We start from the raw sequence: 22,812 nt of genomic DNA, 5'->3' as shown, positions 1-22,812 counted from the left end.
AAAATGAGAATATCCAATGAGGATTTCTTCGTTTTGGAGCACTAGTTCTTTGTAAAGGTAATATACTTCCACCCTTGTAAGGCTATTTTAGGTGTAGCCTTCTTGTTATTCAAGTCACCTCATTGTGAACCTTGAAGTAGCTTTCCATCTATCATATTGCAAGCTTCCACATAGAGCTAGCTACAATAGTTGGCAATCACTAGAATCCTTGGTACTTATATTTTTGTGTTAAGACATGAAGTTTATAAGTTTAATGCTAGTTTGAAAGGTTATATTTTTTCATCATACAACTACCAATGTAGTTTGCTTTATTTTCTATAGCCACATGTTTTGGGCAATGCAATTTAGCTTTTTCTCAATATGGCTATGCGCTTTGCCTTGGTGGTTCTTTTTGTCCATGTGCACTTCCATGACCAATATGGTAATGCACTTGGTAATGTGCTTTCCTTTTTAATATGACTCTCTAATTTTCATGATGGGGTATATATGATTGTGGGGTTTGCTTGCCATGCACTTTGAATGTTCACTCTTGTTGCTCATTTGGATAGTAGGGAATATGATGTTAGTGTGTGGAGTTTCTATTTAATCCATTGGTGCAATATGCTTTTTTTTCACTAATATAATCATGAGCTTTGTACTTTGGTCAACATTGTAAGTGTTATTGTTGCTGAATGCAATGACTCTGTTGTTGGGGCCACACAGTTTGTGTTATTCATGTGTACTAAACATCTTTCTTTTAATTTTCTTTTTTGTTATTGTGATTACCTTTCAATAACTGTGGTCTTGCTTTTGTGTCAAACAAGTGTGAAAAGCTTAGCTGCGAGTAAGTATTATACAAATGTAAATTTCTAATCAATGAATATTTATTTACTAGTTATACCTAGAAAAATCATGAGTTCCAAGTTAACTTGATAGAATATCTATAATTCCCTAGTTAGAGGATAGTACTTGCTAGTTATGACTAGTAAAAACTAAAATTTTCTAGTTAGGTTGATATTATTACTAGTTATAAAATAACTTCCTAGATAATGTTGCTAGATAGGGCTTCAATTTTCTAGATACTATCTAGGAAAAGGATGTTACTAGTTAGAAGAGACTAGTGATGGCAAAATTATCCAATTATAACTAGAAAAATCTACATTCATCCTAGTTCTGTTAGTAATCTTCCTAGTTATAATGTGAACTTTCTATATAGTAAGTGGTTTAGAGTCTCTTGTGTGAGCGTCTATATTCCAGCTAATGACAAATTGTTTTATTTATATTCTGTTCATGGGGCCCACATGTGTTATGTTGTCTATAGAGCGGTGTCACGAACCGTCTCTATAGACCTTGTGTTGTTTTAATGTCACTGTAACGTTTTTCTTTAAGTTTTGATGTGACACTATAGAGCGGCGTCGCGAACCATCTCTATAGACCTTGTGTTATTCTAATGTCACTGTAACGTTTTTCTTTAAGTTTTTATTTGACAAATATACCACTTACATCCCAAGTTCAATTGAAGGAATTTCTTGGAGATTTTATCTTTTGCAGTGATGTCGCTTATCCTTATTTTACATGTTGTATATTTAGGAGTGATAAAGCTCTTTTGATACCTCTGAATAGGCTGTTGTAATTCAGGAGTGATGTAGCTCCTTGCTCCTTTGATGCCTATGAATAGACTCTTGTAAGTTCAAATTTGTAATTTTATATTTTGAATGTTAATAAACGGTAGGCCTATATAGAGCTGTGGGTTTTTCCCTTGAGCCCTCAAGGGCTTTTTCATCCATAGTAAGGGACCTTTATTTGAGCGGGGGTTGTTAGCTATATATAGTCTGTCTATATATAGCGCCCCAGGTCCCCTCTATATATTCCTATCATGTGTGCTCAGTTGACACACTTTTGGGGTTCCACTTCCGGTGTCTCGTGTCTCTCTTATCCTCTCTCTTCCTTCGTTCCTTGTCTCCCTCGCACACTGTTCAACAGCATATACATAGGAATACCTTTGGCATTGTGCAATGTACAATTTTCTCTTGCAAGCTTGATACATACACTTTGATTGATTCTTTGCACCTCATGAAACACTTCATTTTGATACATATACATAAAGTGCAAAGGTCTCTCCCAAACACTTTTTTCATGCCCACTAGCCATGCATTGACTATAAGATGTGTGCCCTTAGGTATGAAATATTCAAAGCTTTACTTGCCCTTTGGAGGGTGATGGCCGTGGATGGAGTTGCGATCTCTGTTTTACAATGGCTTGACTCGATTTGCCTTTAGGTATGAAATAGAGAGAGAGGGAGAGAGTGCGAGAGAGTACACGGTGTGTGTGTCTGTGGACACGTGCGTGTGAGCACGCATGGAGGATATATGTTTTTGACTTTCAAGATTTTCCAACTATGATAACATGCAGCGACAGTTACATATGCATTGGCGTGCACACCATACACCATTATTACGAAGCAGTTATAAACAGCGCTCGTCAATCATCGCCGATCATCATCACTCAAGGCCTCTTCAAATTCATAACGAGCAAGGCCAGTAGCGTCGCGATGGTCGTGAGGACCTACAGCGAGTGTCGGAAGCATCTCACGGACTTATGACACTCGTTGCACCATCGAGAGAAGGTCCTCACGACCATACCGATTCTGCTACCCTCACAAGGAACTTTCAATCATTCCCCACATAGGCAATTTGGTGAAATATAGGAAATTCTCCAATATTTCCTATGTAGACAAGTACGTATTCCCCATCTATAACTAGGAAATTGCATTCCCTACATTTTATAATAGGGAATATAGAACATTCCCTACATTCCTTTGAAAGTCCCTACGTTCCCTACATCTTATAATAGGGAATATAGAGCATTCCCCACATTCCTTTGAAAATCCCTACATAAAGAATTATAAGGATGTGATTCCTTACTTTTATGTAATAGGGAATTAAAGGTACAATGAGGATAAGATAAAGATGATGTTTATCACAATTCTCTATTTCTCAATTCAAGTTGATAATGATGGTTTCGAGAAGGTAAGGACAAAGGTCACAAGAAACTCTAAACCACTTACTATATAGAAAGTTCACATTATAACTAGGAAGATTACTAACCAAACTAGGAAGAATGTAGAATTTTCTAGTTATAACTAGATAATTTTGCCATCACTAGTCTCTTCTAACTAGTAACATCCTTTTCCTAGATAGTATCTAGAAAATTGAAGCCCTATTTAGCAACATTATCTAGCAAGTTATTGTATAACTAGTAATAATATCAACCTAATTAGAAAATTTTACTTTTTACTAGTCATAACTAGCAAGTACTATCCTCTAACTAGGGAATTATAGATATTCTATCAAGTTAACTTGGAACTCATGATTTTTCTAGGTATAATTAGTAAATAAATATTCATTGATTAGACATTTACATTTGTATATTACTTACTCACAGCTAGGCTTTTCACATTGACACAAAAGCAAGACCACAATTGTTGAAAGGTAATCACAATAACAAAAAAGAAAATTAAAAGAAAGATGTTTAGTACACATGAATAACACAAACTGTGTGGCCCCAACAATAAAGTCATTGCATTTAGCAACAATAACACTTACAAAATTGAGCAAAGTACATGGCCACATTGACCAAGCATATATCATGGCCATGACATCCATCTTATTGCAAAGCTCATGATTATATTAGTGAGAAAAAAGCATATTGCACCAATGGATTAAATAGAAACTCCACACACTAACATCATATTCCCTACTGTCCAAATGAGCAACAAGAGCAAACATTCAAAGTGCATGGCAAGAAAACCACACAATCATATATACCCTATCATGAAAATTAGATAGCCATATTAAAAAGGAAAGCACATTACCAAGTGCATGACCATATTGGTCATGGAAGTGCACATGGAAAAAAAGAACCACCAAGGTAAAGCGCGTAGCCATATTGAGAAAAAGCTAAATTGCATTGCCCAAAACATGTGGCTATAGAAAATAAAGCAAACTACATTGCTATATTATCACCTTTCAAACTAGCACTAAACTTATAAACTTCATGTCTTAACACAAAAATTTAAGTACCAAGGATTCTAGTGATTGCCAACTATTGTAGCTAGCTCTATGTGGAAGCTTGCAACATGATAGATGGAAAGCTACTTTAAGGTTCACTATTAGGTGACTTGAATACTACACCTAAATAGCCTTACAAGGGTGGAAGTATATTACCTTTACAAAGAACTAGTGCTCCAAAACAAAGAAATCCTCATTGGATATTCTCATTTTATTAGGGTTTGAAGTTGAGAAATTCTATAGAAAAGTATCGATGGGAGCATATCAAATTCTCACCAATCTCAAAGGCAGGTGAAATAATTCAAACAATGTAGAAACTCTTGCAAATTCTCAATGGAACATTGAAAGTGCATCATAATAAAAGGAAAACACAAGAGGAAAAGAAGATCAAATTAAGATTGGAAAATTTTTGAATTTATATTTTGAGAAAAAATAAGAGAGCTAAAAGAAAGGCATGCTTTTTGTGCTAAGAGCATGCTCAACAAGGCTAATATTAAAATAGAGTACTATAAAAAGCAAGGAGGGGAGGAAAGCGTGTTGGGCTATTCTCTCCTATACATCTTAAACCTTCCATGTTGGGTAAAAAAACATAGGTTTGAATCTCTACAAGAGAGGATGAACCCCTAGAGGATCTTAATGTACTCTCCGTGAGGATTTCAATCATGCTATGCATTTGGCAATTCAAAAATTATGATGTGTGCAATCTTGTGTAGCAACCTCTCCTATAGGCACCTATTTGGCTAGTATCATCTTGTGGTCATAACAAACATCAAGTGTAACATCCATGACAAGTCTATTTATGCTATCCTCTAATCCCTCCTAACTTGCTCTAGCCCTTATTCCTATAAGTCAAGACTTAGAGGTAATTCAAAGCTCCCAAAAATCTTGGAACAACTCAAGAAAATTCATGAGCACTATCATATCCCTTCTCTACTGTTAGAAATAATAGATACATGAATTTTTAGCAAGACCATTCATATATACTTGTGAAGATCATATCCCAACGACTATATTTATGGCCCCAAAAAACATTATTACGAATATTTTAAAATTACTCTATGAAATTATCATTTTGTCTAATTATAACAAATATTTTGAAATTATTCTCTACAATTATTATTTTTCATGGAACAATCTTACAAAATTTTATCATTGTAGTTCAAGCCATTGGCATTTCCATCCCAATATGCCTTAGCATCCTATAAGATGCCAAAATACTCACTAGTGGGTTGGGATCCCATGATCTTTTAGGAGATAGGTGTTTTTGATTACATGAGTGCTTATAGGATACCTTTAATGATGAGGGAAGCTTATCATGGCTCTAAGTTAATAAGTTCCCTACTGTGTGTTGTTGACAGAAGTAGTGTAATCACATACAACCCAATCTTATGGGGTTGGAAGCTCACATCCTAGGCTAGACAATTGTTTTCTCTATAGGGATATGGATTTTATACTACTTCATGGAATGGTGTTTTTATATATTATCTTTTGTGCAATAGAATGTTGTTTTCCAAAGTGTTTGTCATGTGCTAGATGTTGTGTTAATGGACCCTATGTAACATGATAATAAAAGGAAGTTGCTTTTTTATGTTGTAATAGTATGGTAGCTTTGCTAATTAGATAAGTAAAATAAATCCCATCAAGAAACGTGAGAATACCTCAATCTTGATGACCAATCATCTATGGCTAGATGGACCTAATAATTTGGGTAGCTTTTTTAAACATTACATGGAGTTATTAATACATGATCCTCCAAATTTAGTAGGACATATATGAGGCTCAACTTCATTTTTGGGGGGCTAATGTGAGATGATGCCTTATCCACAAGGGGATCAACATTTTATTCTCTTCCACTTCTCACTCTCTTTGAGCCAAGTGCCTGTTGGAAACTGCGAGGAAGACAAGAGATGAAAGGAAGAGAGGAGAGAAGAGAGATATGAGACACTAGAAGAGGAACCCCAGAAGTGTGTAAATTGAGCACACATGATAGGAATATATAGAGGGGACCTGGGGCGCTATATATAGACACGAAAGGAAGAGAGGAGAGAAGAGAGATATGAGATACTAGAAGTGGAACCCCAAAAGTGTGTAAACTGAGCACACATGATAGGAATATATAGAGGGGACCTGGGGCGCTATATATGTCATGTGTGCTCAGTTTACACACTTCTGGGGTTCCACTTCTAGTGTCTCATATCTCTCTTCTCTCCTCTCTTCCTTTCGTCTTTTGTCTTCCTCGCAGTTTCCAACATGGTATCAGAGCTGCTTACATCCGATGAGAAATAATCGTCTGATGACGAGGAGGTGGACTGGACAACAGGGCCGATTGGTCGCAATTGAGAGCTAAGCGAGCTTCCTCTCTCTGCGTGCCAGATGTCCGACCAGAAAACCCTACTTGTTGCTGCTTCTCAACCTACCTGGACCGAGTGTGCTGTGCTCCGGTAAACTGCTCCAACGATCCAGACCGTAGTTTTCTAGCCTCCCAAGCCTCAAGAGAGATGACAAATGCATCAAGCCCCTCTAAAAGCCCTAGGATGTTCAAAAGCCAATTGAGTTCCTCCTTGCTGTCCTGTCCATCAACTTTGAAGCTCCGCGAGTAGGCATGATTCAGTACGCGAAAACACGTCGAATCTGGCGTTCCATGAGAGGAGGGGGACAAATCCGAGGGGATTAAATCTGCATTTTTTATCGCATTGCTTCTCCCCACTTTTGGCTTGACGGGAGAAGATGGCTTTGACAAGAAAGCCATGGTTGGCACACTACCGCCAGGCTTGAACGCAGTCGTGAACGGGATCTCCCTCCTGGGGGCCTTCGTCGGGCAGCTTTTCTTCGGCTGGCTGGGCGACAAGCTAGGCCGCAAGAGGGTCTACGGCATCACCACCATGCTCATGATCTTCAGCTCCATCGCCTTGAGCCTCTCCTTGTTGCAGAAATGCAGGCAGCAGAACCTCTGTATGGCTCGACACTTACACGCCTGTATGCTTGCACGCTGTCGTATTGCTACACATTCGAGGTGTGAAAACCACCCAAAAGTTTTGTGTGGGATTTGATACTTTGTACATATTTAGTTGTTGTGTTTATACTTTTGTTCTATGTGGAAGAGGGTTTGGAGCAAGAGGAATTAATCAATAATGCTCTGGTTGACATGTATGCAAAATCTGGTGTGCCAAAAATCGGGGCAGGTCTGACAAATTTTGGCATAACATGCTTTCTCAACTCTGTGCTGCAATGCTTAACATATACAGCACCTCTTGTGGCATATCTTTAGAGTGGTCTACATAAAAGTACATCAGGATTTGTGCTATGTGTGCATTAGAAATTCATGTAAAGAAGGCATTGGCTACTTCAGGGAGCAGCTTCTCTCCAACTTACCTTGTCAAGAATCTCTGGTGCATTTCACAGTCATTTCGAATGTGGCGTCAAGAGGATGCTCATGAATATATGAGATATTTGATTGAGGCATTGCACAAATGCTGCCCTATCAAGAACCTTGGTGGTGGTTCTAAAACTTTTCAGGAAAGCCTCATCCAACAACTATTTGGTGGACGTCTTAGAAGCCAGGTGAAGTGTACTAAGTGCTCACATTGTTCAAATACTTATGATCCCTTCTTGGACTTAAGTCTTGAGGTTGCCAGAGCAGAATCTTTACAGAAAGCTTTAGCATATTTCACAGCTGTTGAGATTTTGGATGGAGACAACAAGTATCAATGTGGAAAATGCAACACAAAAGTCCAAGCTTTGAAGCGGTTCACAGTTGACAAACCACCTCATGTTCTGACCATACAACTCAAGAGCTTTGGCAGCTTAGGAGGTTAAGGGGGGAAAAGATAGATAAGAAGATTCAGTTCGGTACTACTCTGGACACTATTACTGTTTTGTTCGAAAAGCTAGGGGCTTGTGGCATGTTCTGGATGATAGCCAGGTTTGCCAAGTGAGTGAGAAAACTTTCCTTGAACAGAAGGCCTACATTCTCTTTTACTTACGTGACACAGACAAACCCCATGGAAATACAGTCAAGGCGACTGAGTATCTGCGAAATATCACTAATTAGTTGGCTATTTTTAGAGAGAGCTAATTTGGGGCTGCTTTATTAGTCGATTGGAAGGAAAGCTTTCTCTGGGGGCGTAGGGAAATTCTGCAATCGTGGCTAATGTAAGCTTTTCTCCGTCATCGAAAAGAGGAGCAATGGAGGGGAAAAAAAATGCAAATGTTGAGGAAGACCCACAACCAACTCTCTGGGAAGGAGCATCTGTCACGGTGATGCTTTGAAGGATGATTAGTCCCTGTTTTGTGGCAATCACAGAGACCTCCCTTGCAATGTGCCTCGTTCTTCTGTTAAGGGGGAACACATCTATTTTCTCTCTCCTCAAGGAATCGATGGAAGCGAGAGTGACCGTGCTGCAGATGTTGAAAAGGACTAGTGTCAGGATGAAGCTCAGCGGGTTGGGACTCATGGGAAGATCTGGGAAGGTATGACCAGAGAGGTGCGTGACGCATGGTCAAAAAGCACTGAGGTGTTGGAACTACTGGATGATGATCGGCACATTCTTGCATACCGAGTTCTTACCACTGATTCGTGCCTGAAAAATTACAGATCTACTCTCTCACTTCATCCAGAAGTTATTGATGGAAAGGAAGGTACAGGTGCAACAGAAAAGGGAACGAAGTTGTCTCTGATCTGGGAAATGTTCCTCATGTGTTGCGCTATGCATTGTTAGTGTGTTGCGCCCTGTGCGATGCCCTGTAGATCTTTGGCAAACTGCCCCATCACGATGTCTATTCCTGGACATCCCTCATCTCTGCCGCTGCAGAATGTGGAGAAGCGCCATGTCACAATGTGTACTCTTGGACTTCCCTTATTTTTTGCTATATCAATTATGAGGAAATAGAGTATGCTTTCCATCTGTACCAGAAAATGCATGTCACAATGTGTACTCCTGGACTTCCCTTATTTTCTGCTATATCAATTATGAGGAAACAGAGTATGCTTTCCATCTGTACCAGAAAATGCAAGAGGCTTGCATACAACCTAACAATTATACGTTTCTTGCCCTACTCAAAGCTCGTACTAAGCTACAAGACATGGAACGAAACAAAGGCATACATGTTGATATTGTTAAAAATGGACTGGAAAACATTGGTAACAGTCTGGTGGATATGTACACTAAAGGTGGCTCACTTCTCTGTTCTGATTCAGATAATCGATTTTGTTTCAAAAGTGGGATGAGGCTGGTTTCCTGATCCTGCGAAACTCCCATGAGATCAAGTGCAAGTAGTGGAGCTTCTTGTTGTGGACTTGAGAGTTTTGGAGCACTTGGTCCAGGAAGATAATGTTTTGTGGAACTCAGATGATACACTTCTTGCTGACCACGGAGATCCAGGAGGAGTATATTTCACCCAGGACGTCTTCGGTAAAAATTGTTTCAATACAACACATTCAGTAAGAGCACAGATTTGCTAAGCGCACCTTTGACTGTCTTGCCATGTTAAATGGATCTGATTCTACCCTGAGGTTACATGTGAGCATACCTTACAATGTTAACTGGTATGATTAGATGTGTTGTATGTCATTGTATAGGTTAGTGAAGGCATACATCTTTTCTGGGTTTGATTCAGATCATTGATGAGTTTCAAAAGTGTTGTTTGATTTGTTGCAAACTTCTCACAAAATCAAGTGCAAGTGGTGAACCTTCTTGTTGAAGGTGGGGACTTGGGGCGCAACTAGTAAATAGCTTGAGACATATGGTACCGAGGAAGCATGTAGTGTGTTTGGAAAGCTTCCTTTTCGGGATACAGTTTCTTGGAATTCTCTTATTTGAGGATATGTTGAACATGGCCTTGGTAAGGAAGCACTGGATTGTTTTGAACAGATGCAATTGGAAGATGCACCTCCAGATGTCATCACATTTGCCTGTAGCTTCAAGGCTTGTGCTGATATGCAATCCATTGAAGTAAGCCAATGACTAAGCACTGATGTTTTCAAAAAGGTTGTCACCAACACAATGGTTGGCGTGCTTGTCACCAACACAATGGTTGATATGTACGCCAAGTGTGGCCTACTTGCAGAAGCACAGGATGTGTTTGCTAAGCACCCGCAGAGTACAGTCTCAAATGAGGGCATTTGAGGCATTATGATTCCCAATCCTGAACAGAGCAGTTCCCCTTCCACTGTCCTTGAAAGAGATGTAAGTGCATGCCTTCAATCTCAGGCCTCTTCAGCTAGCAGTGGATTGTTAGAAAAGGATGCAAATGCATCTACACCACGTTCCCTAGGCTCTTCAGTTCACAATAGTAAGAAATGTAGAGCCAGAAGAAAAGGGGCTGGTAAGAGTCAGGAGATGTTTTTTTTTTCTTCTCGGTTTTTCTGCTCAGAGAGGCACTGTATGTGTTGTCTAGATCCTCCAACTTGGGTCCATGTCAACGGCACCCTCAGCCTCTCCACTTCGAACATCCCGGGCTCCTATTTCGACTCCAAGACCAGGGCACATGACTTCCACTTTGTGTGCGTCCCCACCGATATGTGAATTGGCATTTTATTTTTGGGAAAATAGATCGTCATTTTGGTATTACATTGACCAGAAAATAGCAGCAGTATTGTGAATTCAAACTGTCATTGTTTTATCTTGCTCTCATCTTCCGAGAAAGGAACAAAATATGATGTATCAGAGAATGTTTCCACAACTATTGTGGCCAAGCTAGAGACTGCAAGTTCTGAATTTCTCAAATTTACTTCAGATATCCAGTTTTACATAGTTCTATGGATGTTTTCTAGAGGTGCTGCAGTAGACTTTAGATCCTATTGTTGCAGTAAAATTAGCTGGAAAGCAATCGGCATCTTGGTTTTTTGATCCTGTGAAATCCAAGTTTGAAGTTGATAGAAATGGTGCTCTAATCAAAATCAATGAGTCCCCAGTAAATGATCAGATTCAGCTGGAGAATGTAGCTGATTTTGAAGCTTGGGAGGATGCCCATTTGAACAGTGTGAACTCAGAAGTGGAAGTGGAAGATGTGGGGATCCATAGGGATTTGGAGAATATCTTGTTTGAGTAGGAAAAGGCAGCCAAGGTCCTTCAAATCTGGTTCAAAAAATGTCAGAAAGAGAGAAGAACAACAGCCAAGGTCCTTCAAATATGGTTCAGAAAATGTCAGAAAGAGAGAAGAACACGCACACATGAAGAGTCTAAGTGGGAGAAGTTTTATAAAGAAGCTTACAAGGCCACCAGGTCCTGGCTTCTTTCTGCTGAGCCTTTGCAGGACGGTGTTGTAGAGCTTCTCTACAGAAAGAGGTTTGTGTCTTCTATCATTGTATGGTCTCCTCAATTTAGTTAAAGGACAAAGATTCAAATGCTAATGCAGGTTCCTAGGAATCAGTATCTAGTCTGTCCCATATACTTACTATCTTTAGTTACTGTCTTTAGTTAAAGGACAAAGATTCAAATGCTAATGCAGTTTCCTGGGAATCAGTATCTAGTCTGTCCCATATACTTACTGTCGTGTAAATCATTGTGCAACCATGTTCATTTCTGTTGATCATAATGTATGTTTATCTTGTTGGTGGTTCTTGTCCTTGTACACTGTTGATGGTTCTTGTTTGTCAATGCCTTGCATTCAGTTGTATTGGTCTTGCCAACTTGCAGTTGTTTTCACCATCTTGTATGATGTGCTTGGAGGATTGCATCTTTTGGCACCTGTACAGGGGACGAAGACCCCAAAGAGAGCCAAATGGATCCGCATGAAGCTGTGGGAGTGATCGCCTCAACCAGCCTTTTGATTAACTGGATATGTATATGGCTGGCTTGCCTTTCTCTCTACATTTCAACATCAACAAATAATTGTTCAACTTCTCCCTTGTGCACTGTTCAACAAATAATTGTTGCATCATTACTAGTTTGACAATTCTGATACGTTTCTCTCTCTGGTGAATTTCACAGATTGCAGGTCAGGAGACATTTGGTACACTTGGAGCCATAGTACAAAGTAGGACAGGGACTTGTCAGGTTGGGTTTCTAACAAATCGACATGTTGCGGTTGATTTGGACTACCCCAACCAGAAGATGTTCCATCCACTGCCTCCAAATGTTGGACCTGGTGTTTATTTGGGTGCAGTGAAAAGGGCAACGTCTTTTATTATAGATGAGCAGTGATATGGCATTTTTACTAGTGTGAATCCAGGTTTCCCTCTTTGCTACTTGTTTTTGAGCTATCTGCTGTTAAGGCATTCTTTATTGTCCATTTTATAAACTTCTCTGTGAGTTGAAAGAAGAATTTTGGTTTTCGTTTCTTGATATGACAATATTGATACTTGATGATGTTTGCTCATGGGGCAGAGACATTTGTGGGAGCTGATGGTGCTTTCATTCCATTCGGGGACAATTTTGATGTCTCCAAAGTCACAACTACTATCAAAGGGGTAGGTGAGATGGGAGATGTTATAACTATTGACTTGCAAGCAAGCATCAACAGCATTGTGGGGAGGAGGGTAATAAAAGTTGGCAGAAGCTCAGGGCTAATAGAAGGAAGCATCATGGCATATGCCTTTGAGTACAATGACGAGAAGGGCAATTACTTTTTCACAGATTTCCTGATTGTGGGCGAGAACCAATAGGCATTTGACATGCAGGCATTGCGGGTGAGAACCAGCAGGCATTTCACTGATTTCTTGATTGTGACGAGGATGATAGATTGGATGAGGAATCCAATGCAGCAGCTATTAGGAAATGCGCTGAAATTCAGCAAGCCATATCCATAGGAGCCACATCGTTTTTGCTGACAGAGTACAAGTATTTGGTTTATTTCATGGGCATATTTGCTGCTATCATTTTCTTGTTCATGGGATCTATGAAGGGGTTTAGTACTAAGACCCAGCCTTGCAGATACGATCCAAAGCAGGAATGTGCCCCAGCTCTCTTTACAACGATTTTCACTACAGTTGCATTTATATTGGGAGCTTTGATGTCCATAGTGTCGGGATTTTTGGGCATGATGATCGCAACATATGCGAATGCTCGCACAACTTTGGAAGCCAGAAAAGGGATAGGCAAAGTATTCAAAAACGCCTTTCAATCAGGTTCGATGATGGGTTTCTTACTTATTGCTAATGGCCTCATAGTTTTATACATCACTAGAAAACTGTTTCAGCTTTATTACAAGGATGATTGGGAAGGCCTTTTTGAGGCCATCACTGGCTATGGGCTTGGATGCTCATCCGTGGCTCTATTTGAAAGGGTTGGAGGTGGAATCTATACTAAAACTGCGGATGTTGGAGCAGATCTTGTTGGAAAAGTAGAAAGGAATATCCCAGAGGACGATCCGCAAAATCTAGCGATCATTGCTGATAATGTGGGTGATAATGTGGGAGATATTGCTGGAATGGGTTCAGATTTGTTTGGCTCCTTTGCTAAAGCTTCTTGCGCAGCTCTTCTTGTGGCTTCCATGTCATCATTTGGCACAAATCATGACTTCACTACTATGTGCTTCCCTCTGCTCATTAGCTCTATGGGCATTGTGGTGTGCCTCATCACAACCTTGTTCGCAACTGATGTGTTCGAGATCTCAAATCTAAGGGATATTGAATCTACACTAAAGAGAATGCTGATATCCACCATCTTAATGACATTCGATGCAGCTTTTGTTTGTTGGCTGGCACTACCGTCCATGTTTTACATATATGATCCTAACGGTGGTGCAAAGATGGTTCAAAACTGGAAACTATTTTATTGCGTTGGAGTAGGGCTTTGGGCAGGGTTGGTAATTGGCTACGTTATAGAGTATTTCACCAGCAATACATACAGACCAGTCCAGGATGTTGCTGATTCTTGCACGATAGGAGCTGCTACCAATGTCATCTTTGGTTTGGCACTTGGCTACAAGTCTGTAATTGTTCCAATATTTGCTATTGCTGTTGCCATCTATGTCAGCCATACCCTAGCAGCCATGTACGGGATCACAGTTGCAGCTCTTGGAATGCTTTGTACCATTGCCACTTGTCTAGCCATAGATGCATATGGTCCCATAAGTGATAATGCTGGTATCGCAACCGGTCTCAGGATGACCATGATACTTCTTACACATCTCTCCATAAGAAGCACAGCCGCAATATAGACTATGAGGCCGCGAAGGCTTTCAAGATGGATAGATTCGAATCCTCAACCATAGGACTTCTTCAAAGTCTAGCTTGCGGCATCAATAGCCCCCAGTTGATAGCACTTCGCTCTCCAAATTGGTCTCTGTGATCCGCACTTTGGGGGAGTGCTTTCTCAAATTAGAAGAGATGAAACTGCAAATGCAGAGAGAGTTTGAGCGATTTCGTGATGATCTGGAGGCCAGGCGTGCAAAGATGTTCCTAGAGTCCCAGAAGCAGATTGCTAAGATGTTTGCTTGGGCTCTGAGCAGCAGTAAGAAAACTAATGAGCTCTTGCTGATGATTGTTGGTATTTTGTTCACCATTTGATTATTCTAAATGTTTCTTTCTTCCAGCTGATTTTTTGCTCTTCATGCTATGTTTCATATCATTTCATCTATATTACAGCTAATGCGTTGAAATTTTATTCCATGCTTTGTTTATAAGAAATGTTTCGAGATGATGGGATGATATTTGATTTCATTTTTATTCCAGGTGTTGAAATGTTCCAACTGATGTTTCATTATTATTCCAGCTGTTGAGTTGTTCTAGTTGATGTTTCATTGTTTCCAGTTGTTTGTCTATTTTCAGTTGATTCGTCTGTTCAAGCTTATGTTTATTCTACTTGATGTTTTATCTATTCTAGCTAAGGAGCTGATGTTGCAGCTAATGTGTGCTCACTTGATGCACTTCTGGGGTTCCACTTCTGGTGTCTCGTGTCTCTCTTCTCTTCTCTCTTCCTCCGTTCCTCGTCTACCTCACGCACTGTTCAACAGGAAGTCTGTAAGATGCTTCAAATAAGAAGGAGAAGTTGGTGAGCCCATAAAAGTACGAACAATGAATTTCTTGTTTTCACCTGCTCAATTTACTATCAGATGGTGTAAAGAACAGGGCAAAAAGGGTATGTGTGTTTTGATGTTTTGATATTTTACAAATGTGTGTTTTGATGTTTTACAAATGTCTCTTATGTTTCTAAACTTTGGTTTATTATGTGTACATAAAGGTAACAAAATCACAAATGATCGTATAAGAGATAATGGAACAATGAAAGCTAAGGAGGTCATTGGCCCTAATGTCTCTTCAAATCACGATATAGGTATATGTCTTTATTTCTATTAAACTTTGAAAATTAAAATTTGTACATATTTTACATCTTGCTTTATTAGGTGATTCATTTTGAGATTAACTAGCTTTAATTAGTCTCTTTGTCTAATTTAAAATGTTCATAGTTATTCATATTTTTAAACTTTTGAGTAATTGTGTGTATATATATAAATATAGATTAAAGAACAACAAAAGGTGGGAAAAGAGGTAATGTAAGAAAGGGAGATCAGGAGGTTACTTGCAATAATGTTTCTTCAAGTCAAGATGCAGGTACCAACTTTAAGGATCAAAAACTTGTACAAATTTGGTGACTCAAATTGATACAAAATATCTAATTACTTTCTTTTGTGTTATTGAAATTTTTCATAACCTTGTATTATCGTGAGCTTTGGTTAACTCTATGTATATATAGGTAAACAAGTTACTAAAGATGACACAAGAGACAATGTAAGAAAGGAAGACATTGAGATTGCTTGCCTTAACACTTCTTCAAGCCAAGAATCAGGTATTACCATCTTTCTTATGTTGATAATGAGTTATTTTTTGAAATGGTTATACTAACTAATGATATTTGATCACTTGAGTATCAATAGGAGTGATACGCATACCATCATATGATGATATCTATCGGCCACCCATGTTGAAATTTAGAGAAGAGGGTAGACAAACATTTATTACTTTGCAACATATTGGAAATTTAAGGGATAAAACAATCAAGACATACATGTTGCTTAATTAGTTTTTAGTTCTATGCTCCTTTAAAATTATTTTTATTTTTATTTTGGTTGCTAGAAGTAGATCTTGATGTCTTAATTTGTTTAATCTATTTTGATCATTAGATGTATGTTATTGATCCTTACTTAGAAATGATAACATTCTCTATATAATTTTCTAGTTAAAATTTTATTGTGCAATTTCTTGTTTGATATTAGCATGTCTAAGAAGAAGGGCAAAGTAGATAAAGTGATAAGGAAAAAAGAGAATTTCCACGGAATTCCCTAGTTGAAAATACATATAAGTAGGGAATGTAAAAAATTGGAAAAATGAGAGATTTCTTAGTGAGAGTACCTAGGGAATCACCTCTAGAAAGTTTTTCCTATATATGAAATATTTCCTATATAGGAATTATTCCCTACATAGAAAATTTTGTATTTTCCTATGTAGGAAATATTTCCTACATAGGAAAGGTCTTATGTGATTCCCTACTTATTCTCACTAGGAAATGTCCCATTTTCCCTAGTTTTTACTTTCCCCACTTATATGTATTTTCAACTAGGGAATTCCATGGGAAATTCTCTTTTTTTCCTATATGGGGATCGACTCGCTCGTTATGAATTGGAAGACGACTTGCATTTTCATGACGACAACGACAACGATAAGTGCTAATTGACAAGGATTATTTATGACTGCTTGATTCTAAACATGATGCCTGGTGTGCATGCCAAGAATGTCTCTCTTGCACCTAATTATGTGTATAGGCATTGCGTCTTTTTCATCATGTCTTTCTTCTTGTTCTTGACTGATGTTTGTTTGTCACCGAACAACAGATAGAGACACTGCCTTTGTGTTTTTTGGTTCCCGTTATCGCAATTGATAAAGACAGGTAATAACAATTTATGGAAACGATATAGCTGCTATAGCCCTAAAGAAATTTTTAAACCAAAGGTCAGCCCAATATCTAGTACCTCTATGGTGATCTGGAGACACCTCTCCTCGCTAATAGAGGCTCTCTAACCCAAGCCTGCCACCTGCTATTTTTGCTTCAGTTGCCTGATCCCAGGCTATTGCCCAGATAGACTTCTTAGAGTGCCATAGCATCTTGAGATCTTTAGCTTGACTTTATCAAAAACCACTGGAAACTATCCTTTATAGAAACAATAGAGAGCATCCTTGCCTTACAGACCAATTGATCATGAAGGAACCTCCAATATGCCCATTTACAAATATGGCTGCAGTAGCATTGGTAAAGAAGGTTCATGGATACATCTCCCTTGCACAAACTTTGGTGCTTGGTGGGGGCTTTATATAGTTCTCCACATACAATAGTGAAGCTCCAAAAACAATAATCGACCAAAAAAGAATTAGGCACTTATGCATTGTATTTTCTTTGACTTTTGGCCTCCAAATTTCTTATTCCTATTACATCTTTTCGAGAGAGTGTCACTTCCATGACATTCACATCAAAGGTAGATGTGAAATGTTAGGACGATCTTATTGCAATAAGGATAACAAAAATATTCTTCAGTTTCCCTATCATCAGCTCCAAGGTAAGCTATGATATCTTGTGATGGGCTCATCATGTCTCAATTTGATTAATTTTCTTTCACTATTCATGCATAATCTGGACTTTAAGCATTGAAAGGTTCTCACTTGTGTGATTTGATGCTTATCATTTACTTGCACACTCAACATGACATACTTTTTCTCTTCCAACCCGAGTCACGTATCTTCCATGATTGGATGATTTGTCTCAAATTTATTTCTTTTGTGGGAAGGGGGGGGGGGGTTCAATTCCCTTCTGTACTTCTTGTTATTAAAATTTCTACATATAGTAAAGAGATGTTAATCTCATACATGTGGAGCACATGCTAGGCATTGAGAAAGCTAATTATTTAAGATAAACACTTGCAATTATGAGGGATAGTTGGACCGTGTAATACACGCCACTAGTCTTGATTTCCACTTAGGATGGAAGTTGGAAATGAGAACCCTCTTAAGCAAAGCATGAAGAAGGCTTCATGATGAATCATGCATGTTGGACACTTGCAACTTTGCTGAAAAATGGAAAGATGCGATGCTTGGTGTTGCTATTTCATTCTATTTTAGAAGAGATAACTCAGAGAGGCTGGAGAGCCACCCCATTGCCACACCTGAATTGCATCTTATGGAGGCTCATTGCTAAAAGGCTACCCACAAATGACAAATTTTCTATCTACAAAATAGTTTCACATGGTATTTTCTTTGCCAAAGTAGGGAGGAGAATATTGTTTATCTCCTTTGGTCCTATCTATAAAGAGACACTCCGGTAACAAAGACAAATACAAGTGTATGACAAAACACAACATAATAACAATACAAGTAAAGGTAAAGAGTAACTCAAATATAAAGAAGACACTCCAATAGCATTGAAGCATAGATAAAAATACAAGATGTGAATAGATGGGCATTAGTTGACGTATTTAAACATTGTGGATCTTAAACAAAAAAAGTACTTTTAAACATGTAACAAAATATGAAATAAAGGGACAATTTACACATATACATTTCCCAAATAAAAGCATAGTGATGTTAAACCTAGGAATTCCACAAAGTTAAAAAGAAAAAGCAACAACATCTAGGGCAAATAGAAAGTAAATGTTCCAATGCACACACATAGAGTCAAAGATGGTATGATGAATTAGAGCTCATATCTATGGCATGGGAGCTTTCTAGTGTGGAGAGAACCCTCTTTTTGAAATATCCAACTTTCATCTCACTTCTAATGTAATTTATGAATCTCAAAAATTTATTTTGCTTGTCTAGAGCTTCTTTGCTATTTTTTGTCCAAGGATCTTAATTTTTTGGTTCAATGACCATATAATTGTGTCTTGCTATGAGTTTGTGAGTGCCTGAGTCAACTTTTTGCTCAATTTTATTTGGAATTCCGGGGTTAATGGGTTTGTAAATGATTTTCTACTATCATGCATAAGCACACCAAGATCCCCGTGTAAACTTTTTAAGGGTTTCTTGATCCTACGAAAAGAGTGTTTAAACACTCTTTTTAATAGATAGTTTAACACTCTATTCAATGATGTGTTTAGTATTCAATTAAATACTATTAATGCATAGGGATTGCCCATTAAGGTTTAGAGTTTGTGCTCCCAAAATTGTTTTTTTTATAAGAGAGTGGCTTTTTGAACATGCATGAGCCTTCATTTCCAAGTGCTTAATTTAGATAAAGAAAATGACCTAATAGATCATTCTTTGAAAACATATGAAATGTGCGTTTACTAGGCTGTGAAGTTCTATCTGACTAATCTAAATTTTTATTGTTGACCATGAAATGCTAAGTAATCTAATAGACTTGGTTTCAATCAAAGGTATTTTTCTCTCCATAGGTGTCTTAATCCTCATATTCTTTGGAGTGGTTGATAAGAGTTGTCCCTCCTCCATGCTCTTACACAGGGAGAGAGAAACAAAGTAGGTAGACTTTGTCATTTAGCTTCTCTATACAAAGTCTATCATTCTTTATTTATTTGAGGTTTTTGACTTTCCATGAAATATAAAATCATACTTCGTTGCTATTGAAGATCTAGAGGAAGTTTTTGAATAAGGTGAAGAGAGTCTTGAAGTAAGGCTCGAATACTTGTTATATTTCATTATTATACCTAAGATAGGAATGTACTTAAATTTATAATGAAAAATTTTGACCTACAAAATATGGTGATCTTCCATCAGAGCTTTATCTTTGTCATCTCAAAGCATCATTTTGCAAGGGTTTGGTTAACTACATGACAAATAAACTTTTCAAAAAGTGTAGTTTGAGAATATGGTGAGCAGCATAGCTTTGATGAAAGATCACTACTTATCATAGGTTGGAACTATTTGATAGAAATTTAAGCAAAGTATCTTTAAGCACGGTTTCAAAATGTCACAACAATGAAATGTAACCAGAATTTGAGCCTTCATATGTATGACACTTCCTATACTTTAAAATTTGAATGGTGTAGAGCATCACTTCCTATGTTTCAATAATTGTCTAATTTAGATAATGTAATTTTATTAATTTTTTAAATTTTCTTGCAGATTTTGCAATAACCTAGGGATATACACCATTTTGTGAGAACTATGAGAGGTCATTTGGATAGGCACTCCAATGGCTTGTGTAGGAATTTCCAAGGAAGTGAGTATGAATCATTCATGCTCAAGGATCAAAGTTGATGATGTTGATTCAAGTATTACCAACAATAATGCTTTGGTAGATGAGTTTGTTATTCAAAAGAGCCTTGATATGAACAATAGTACAATTGTGCCACATCAAATCCTTGCAAGAGCGCCTCTCGCATTAGTTTTGAGTTACATATTATGGTTGTACACATTGGTTAGACTTTGCAAACTTCTATCTAAACACAAGGTCCTTCTTGAAAACCTTCTAATTCAATCCCTTGTTGTGTCTTTTTTGCAAAAAATATAAGAGAAACTATGAATTTTTTCTAACATTAATAAGCATTATGGACTTAACTCAAAGGTCATTAGGAAGGATCATAAGACCCTAAGGTCTTTAGGAAGGGTCTTACATTTTGATTGACCTTTGTAAATGGTACCATCTTCTTCTAGTAGATACAACTTAATACCATCAATGATAAGGTCATTACACAAGGAGGCAATCGTATATGCTTGTCATTTTGAGTATTTAGGATTCACTTGGATAATATTTCTATATGCTAGAGTATTGTGATCATGACTATAATCACTGTCACCAAGTTCTCATTAGCTTTGCTAGTAAGGGTACCTTAGAATGATGATGGATTGAATACACCACAAATTGAAATATTCAAAGTGAAAAGTATGGATAATAATGCAGAGAAGTCACCTGTAATTCACATAAATAAGGATAGACTTAGTGGAAGGGAAACCTTGCATTCATAGATGAGAGTCCTCCTAGAGTTTGGGTGCTGGCTTATGGCACTTAAACACTTTAATAATCTCCCATAAAGATTAGTACGTTTATTTTTAGGACTATTTCTAATCGTGATTAAGGTTTTAAGTTTCTATAAAAGTGGTGAAAGTGTTTTGAATTTTTTGTCTTTGAAAAAATATAAAATACAAAGTAATGATGTCCATACGGAAAAGAAGGATGTTTGGATCCAACATAAAATAATAGAAAGCTATTACAAGTACATATCCCAAGTGCCAATTATGAAGAAAGTATTGACGTACTCTATGCTACCATAGGGAGACAATACTACCATAGAGACTATCATGTAAGATGCGATGAATATGGTGGATCCAAGTTGACCACTCTTTGATAAACGAAAAGGGGTAAATATGCATAGATGCATGTTCATGAAAACATGATACCATTGCATGGGGCAATGCAAAGCACCATGCTCAAGCAAAATATTATGAAATGGTGCCACTTGGATAGTACACTCATGGACAAATTTTCACTTTTCCACGCACCCTTTTACAATCATGATCATCAAGGTGCAAACGAATTGTGATAGAATGTAGACATGTCACTAAAGGAATGCTGACCAAGATTTTGTAAGCATAAAGAGAAGAAGCTACACCTAGTCACCATTGGTTAGTGAAAGGGAAAGCTATGGAGACACCCCTCTTTCCATCATGTTGAAGTAGAAGGGGAGGGCGCATTCCTAGCGATCCATGGAAGCAAGTATTGAAGGATATGGCTTGAACATGATATCTGCAACATTATCTAATGATGGAATAAAATTTAGAGAAATGTTGCCTAGCTTTGTTAGAGCTATATATAGCTCACCCTATTTAGAATAGGTCTCACCTATATATATGTAGATTGTGATCAATATGAAATAGCCTTTGGGATTGTACATGGTGTGTCTCTTCTCTCCCTCTCATCTCTCTACATGTCTTCTCTCTCAACATCTCAACATGGTATGAGACTTATCACAATTGACTACAACCAATTCCTTGATATATATTTTTCATTAGCATATAAATGTTATGATTCATCTACTAGAGATATATTTTTGAGTAGAGAGATGCCATATTTGATGAAATGGCTTCATGGTATGCATCATCTACTATCGTGCCTACTGCTCTTGATATGCCTTCAAACTATGGTTCTCCTAATACTGTTCAATAGAATGCTTTTGAATCCAGGCCTACAGGTGGTGAATCCTCTACTGTATCTCTCTAACGTGGCTCATAGTATTATCCAGGACACGTCTTAGCAGTCCATCGGAAAGGATGTCTAGAAAGCTCCGCCCGGCACTCCCATGGAATGTTACGGGTTTTGCGATCTAGTTCTTCCCGCGTCTGCCACGTAGCGGAAGTATCCTAGCCGTTCCCACTTAGGATCGATCGGAATTAGGGTTTCCCTAATGGGTCATTAACTAACAGTAACTAGCGTCAGACCCGAACGAACTACTTTACGCAGAAACGCCAAGTCCGAAGCAGATTCACGTTGCACTTGGTTCAAGGAGAATGGGAAACGAGAGGGATGCAAAGCTCAACCTCTCTACCATAAGGCATAGTCCCATTCCCTTTCCCTAAAACAGCGTAAATCGGATAAGACGTAACTCTAGGTCATCGTTCTCGTTATTCTTTTTGATGATGATGATCATTCCGCTATTCCACGAGATTTTTTTTTTTGACAAAAGTTCCCGGCTAACCGGGACCACCCAATTGTAGGATGGACCCATGGCCCATCCTCCGCAGTTTCCTCGGTTTGTTTTAGTTATGTAATTATCTAACACATTAATTTGACATATAACAATCAGCTTCTTTAATTAATCTTGTTAAGCACTGGTTCCTTCACATAATCTTATCACGTGACATATAAAAACAACATCAAGC

At 38.1% G+C, this 22,812-nt stretch overlaps 2 pseudogenes across 7 annotated transcripts; both read left to right on the top strand.

Annotated features, from left to right (window-relative positions):
• The first annotated feature begins 7,352 nt into the window (after positions 1 to 7,352).
• On the top strand, positions 7,353 to 7,865 carry LOC148024748 (ubiquitin carboxyl-terminal hydrolase 23 pseudogene; annotated as a pseudogene).
• A 67-nt stretch (positions 7,866 to 7,932) lies between these two features.
• LOC148024747 (pyrophosphate-energized vacuolar membrane proton pump pseudogene) lies at positions 7,933 to 20,405 on the top strand (annotated as a pseudogene). 7 transcript variants are annotated; one of them, XR_015693349.1, is made up of 8 exons: positions 7,933 to 11,335; positions 11,687 to 11,832; positions 11,981 to 12,221; positions 12,377 to 15,070; positions 15,173 to 15,265; positions 15,451 to 15,543; positions 15,686 to 15,778; positions 20,059 to 20,405. The product of XR_015693349.1 is annotated as a pyrophosphate-energized vacuolar membrane proton pump pseudogene, transcript variant X2 (transcript). The 7 variants fall into 7 exon arrangements; XR_015693351.1 differs by adding an exon at positions 19,371 to 19,452 and having other exon boundaries at positions 11,981 to 15,070; XR_015693354.1 differs by having other exon boundaries at positions 7,938 to 11,335; positions 14,836 to 15,070.
• The last annotated feature ends 2,407 nt before the right edge of the window (positions 20,406 to 22,812 follow it).

This window comes from Lygodium microphyllum, chromosome 15, assembly GCF_053477565.2.
Source record: "Lygodium microphyllum isolate KBCC chromosome 15, Lygodium_microphyllum_v1.1.10, whole genome shotgun sequence".
Taxonomy (NCBI): Eukaryota; Viridiplantae; Streptophyta; class Polypodiopsida; order Schizaeales; family Lygodiaceae; genus Lygodium; species Lygodium microphyllum.
Note: the sequence above shows the minus strand (reverse complement) of the source record. Positions and strands in the feature narration are given on the sequence as shown.